The sequence below is a fragment of the Octopus bimaculoides genome, chromosome 6, assembly GCF_001194135.2.
Source record: "Octopus bimaculoides isolate UCB-OBI-ISO-001 chromosome 6, ASM119413v2, whole genome shotgun sequence".
Lineage (NCBI taxonomy): Eukaryota > Metazoa > Mollusca > Cephalopoda > Octopoda > Octopodidae > Octopus > Octopus bimaculoides.
The window spans coordinates 10,019,593-10,024,224 of NC_068986.1; positions in this window are offsets into that span (position 1 = coordinate 10,019,593).

The window sequence follows — 4,632 nt, forward strand, 5'->3', positions numbered from 1 at the left end:
GTTAGGAAGGGCATCCAGCTGTAGAAACTCTGCCAAATTAGATTGGAGCCTGGTGTTGCCATCCGGTTTCACCAGTCCTCAGTCAAATCGTCCAACCCATGCTAGCATGGAAAGCGGACGTTAAACGATGATGATGATGATCATCATGTGTGTGTGTGTGTGTGTATGTTTGTGTGTCTGTGTTTGTGCCCCCAACATCACTTGACAACCGATGGTGCTGTGTTTATGTCCCCGTAACTTAGCGGTTCGGCAAAAGAGACCGATAGAATAAGTACTAGGTATCCAAAGAATAAGTCCCAGGGTCGATTTGCTCGACTAAAGGCGGTGCTCCAGCATGGCCACAGTTAAATGACTGAAACAAGTAAAAGAGAGTACGTAAACGACTGCACATACTGGTTTCAGCCAGAGAGTGAGGCCATGCTGGAACACAGCCTTCAGTGTGGTTGGGTTTCTTTTCTACATTGCTTCTGGCAAAGGTGGTGCTCCTCTTCTTTATGTCTCCTGTCACGATATCGGCTCATCTGGTACCTCAAATAAAAAACTGTCCAGACATTCTTTGAAGACCACCACATCTACACCTTGCAAATCTCTGTGGTTGTTTGGTAGAATGCTAAATGGTTTTGTCCCCTTGAAACCCAAGCTGTTACAGTGCTGGGTCCTTATTCTAGCTGGAGAAGACGAGATCTTTAGTACAATGCATTACTGTCTGGTTCAGTGGTTGATATAGCTCTCGATTCCAAAGTTGGAAGCTAGATCTTCCATATGTATATCACTGCATATCTTTCATGTTTTCTTTCCAGGAAGTAGAGCTTCACTTCCTTTAGCTTTTCCCAGAAGCTCTTCTGTTGCATTAAGTCAATCTTCTTTGTGTAGTGGTGCTGAACTGCCTTGAGTTCAGCCACCAGTTTGACACTCTGTGGTGACCACAGTTGGGAGCAGTAATTCAGACAACTGAGTACAAAAGTTCTCCATAGGAGTAGCATGAATGATATCCTTTTTCTTGGTTCTGAATGGTCTCAAAATCCATCCAACAGCCTGCCTGCACAGTGTTGTCATCTTGGTGATTTGCACATGGAATGTTGTATCCTTACACATGTGGATGATTTCTCAGGTCAGGCACTAATTCTGAGATGCTTGAACAAAGACATGTTGATGTGAGTTGCATTCAAGAAGGAAGGTGGAGGTGAGCTTCAGCCAAAAAACACAAGTATAAAATTTTCTGCGAAGGTAACAATGATGGAGTAGGTGGTGCGAGCATATTGCTACCAGAGAAATGGGTTGATAAGGTAATCGAGGTAGTCAAACTGTGCAATGGGGTACTTAAGCTTAAACTAGCTTTGCTTAGCAACAATTATCTTGGCTCGTCCCTACCCCCAACCAGTTCTGCTAAATGAACAAAAGTATCATTGGGTAGCACCCAGGTGTCTTCCATAGGGTACATGGGGGCCATGGATTTGGTTCCCAAAATGTGGAGGGAACAAGGCTGCTGGAGTTCTGTAATGCAAATGACAACACCAACTTCAGGAAATCAACCAGTCACCTGATAACGTATAAATCCAGTGACCATGCTGGCCAGATTGACCACATTCTCAGCAGAAAGCGAGACAAATGGTTGCTTATGAAGACAAAGACCTTCCTTGATGAAGAATGTACCTCTCAGCATAGAGTAGTCATTAGTGACTTCAGACTACAGGCATGGAGGATTCCAAGAAGCAAATCAGTCTGGAAAAGAAGGATCACAAAGCTTAAGTCAGAGTTTTAAAGACATCCTAACTGAAGTTTTTAATGAGGAGGAGTTCATCATCATCATCATCATCATCCAGTGTTTTAAATCTAGGTTTTGTCCCATTAATGGGGATGACCAGATCTACCTCAATGCCATAGCAACTGCCCTCACACCATCTCACCATCTTGCCCAATTTTGGGCGTCCTCCTTTTTACAAACGAACCCTCCCAGTCTCCTCCTCCACCTTTTCCTTGGTCTATCTTGCTTTTGTGCTCTATTTACCTCAAACGAAATCACCCTCCTCAGAATATGCTCTACGTTACAGATAGGTAACATAGAGGATGACTGGGAGTTCCTATGAGACAACTTACTGAGAGCCACAAACTAGGGTGACATAGTGGTGGAACAGTGTAGTTAACAGGGCCTTTAGAGCAAAGAAACAGGCCTGGAAGGACTGGATGTGTGGTGGTAGCCAGAACTGTATTAGGTTGCTAGAAGGGAAACCGGGAGGCAGGCATACATAGCCATTGGGGAAGCAGAAAGGAAGAAGTTTGCCAATGTTCTGCAGCATGAGGATCAGCAGCTTGAAGTGTTTTGGTTTGCAAGACAGTGTGTCAGGGAAAGTTGTGATGTTGCTGGAGAGAAGTGTGTTCACATGGATGCTGTTCACTTGCAGTTAGTGACTCTGCAAAGAAAGAGGCTTGAAAGTGCCATTAATGAAAGGCTGCCAAATGTAGAGAACACAAGGCAAGGAGAGTCTGCCTAATGTGGACCCAACAGAGGGACCAGCCATCCAAAGAGACAGTAGCTTGGTAGATAAAGCCATAAAGAAATTGAAGATGGACCAGAGAAAAGCTCCTGGTCCATCAGGAATCACTGCTGAGAGGCTTAAAATATCTGGCAGAGTGAGATATAGCCTAGTCACCCTTATAGTTTATCAGGTTGTCCGTGAGGTAGTTATATCCAATGACTGGTGTAGCAGCACCATAGTCAACTGCTACAAGGGTAAATGTGACATCTTAGATAGAAATAATTATAGAGGTATCAAATTATTGGATCAGGTGATGAAAGTTATGGAGAAGTTCGTAGCCCAACTAATTAAGTAGCAGAGCTCTCTGGTTTATTTACCCAATGAATTACAATTTCCTCAACCCTGTACACTATCAAGAGCAAGCGTCAACAAGGGGGGTGGGGAAAAAAGGGTTAAGGTTTCAGGTTAGCCAGAAGAGAGGAGAGGATGGGTACGAAGTAAGATTGAAATATTTCTATACTTAACCAAACACACATATATCCCACACACATCTATATATGTGTATACCTGCATGTATACAGCTCTCCCATCTATGCATGCATATGTACAAGTTTATCTTGGCAGACAGTGCAAATGTGTTTAAAGAACAATTGGGCATAAGAAGCATCAGATTTATGCAAGAGAGAAGACTGTAGTGGTAAGGTCATGCTATACATATGGACAAGGACAGCTGCATAAAGAAGTGCTGATCTCAAATTGTGGAGTGTAATTTCTGGTAGGGGAAGACCCAGAAGGACGTGGGTTGAAGTGGTGAAAAATGGTCTTCAGGAGGTGACAAATAGTAGAGATGATTTGGTTCTTAATGCATTTAAAAGAGAGCCCAAGCAGTTGAGAATGTCTTAATTAGGTCCTCATAGTCTTCTTCCTTCAGTTTCTCTCATGGCTGATTCTTCCTATGTTTGATGAGCAAGTTCTGTTGCCAAGTCTGTATATATAAACATACAGGATGTGGTGAATAAACTGTTGTCTAAATTACACAAAAATTAAAATAACGCTGACATCTCATTTTAACAGACATATTTACCAAAATTACATAAGAATATCTTGAAATACTAAAGGGTAAATTTATTCAATAAAATCGCCATTGGTTTCAACCACTGCCTCCAGACAACTTGGGAATCTCCTGCAACTCTTCTGGATGGTCTCCTTGTTTGAATTGGTGAATGCTGCTATAATCCTTGCCTTAAGTTCATCTTTGGTGTTACAAGGAGTTTTGTTGGGCTCTTACTCAACTGCAGCCCACACATAATTATTAAGGGGTTGCAGTCTAGGGAGTAAATGCACATTTAATGCGTTCATGCACACACACACACACTCATGCATATACACACACATATGTGCATACACACATGCACATACACACACTACATGTACATATGCACATACACATACACACATGCACATGCATTCACATACACATGCACACACATACGCATGCACAAATACATACATTCATACTCGCATATCTACACACACACGCAAATATACATTCACACACACACACACACACACACATACATCCTATAGCCACACCTTCACACACAAGATGCCCATACCTAATACACACGTGCCCCCCTTGTCACTCATAAGGCTCAGGCTGTGGGGGAGGTCAACCCTGTACTTGGCAATCTTTCTTCGGTGTTAGCAGATGATGTCATTCATCGTCTTTTCTCAGCCTCGCCTGCCTCATCTGTGTCATGAGGAGAAGATTGTGTGGCTGAATGATGTTGTCTACTAATACTGAAAGATTGCACATTACTGTAGATAACTACAACAACAACAAACATAAAAGCAGCAGTACCACCAACAATAACAATAATTACACCATCACGAGGATGACGAGGACGATGACGATGATGACCATGACAACAATGACGATGACAATGATGGCGACGATGACGATGACAAGGACAATGACAACAAGAACGACGATGACTATGATGGAGACGATGATGACCGTGACCACCACAACCACGACCACGATGATGATGACGATGACCATGACAACGACGATGACCACCACGATGATGACCACAACCATGATGACCACGACCGCGATGACCACGACTGCAATGACCACGACCGCGATGACCAC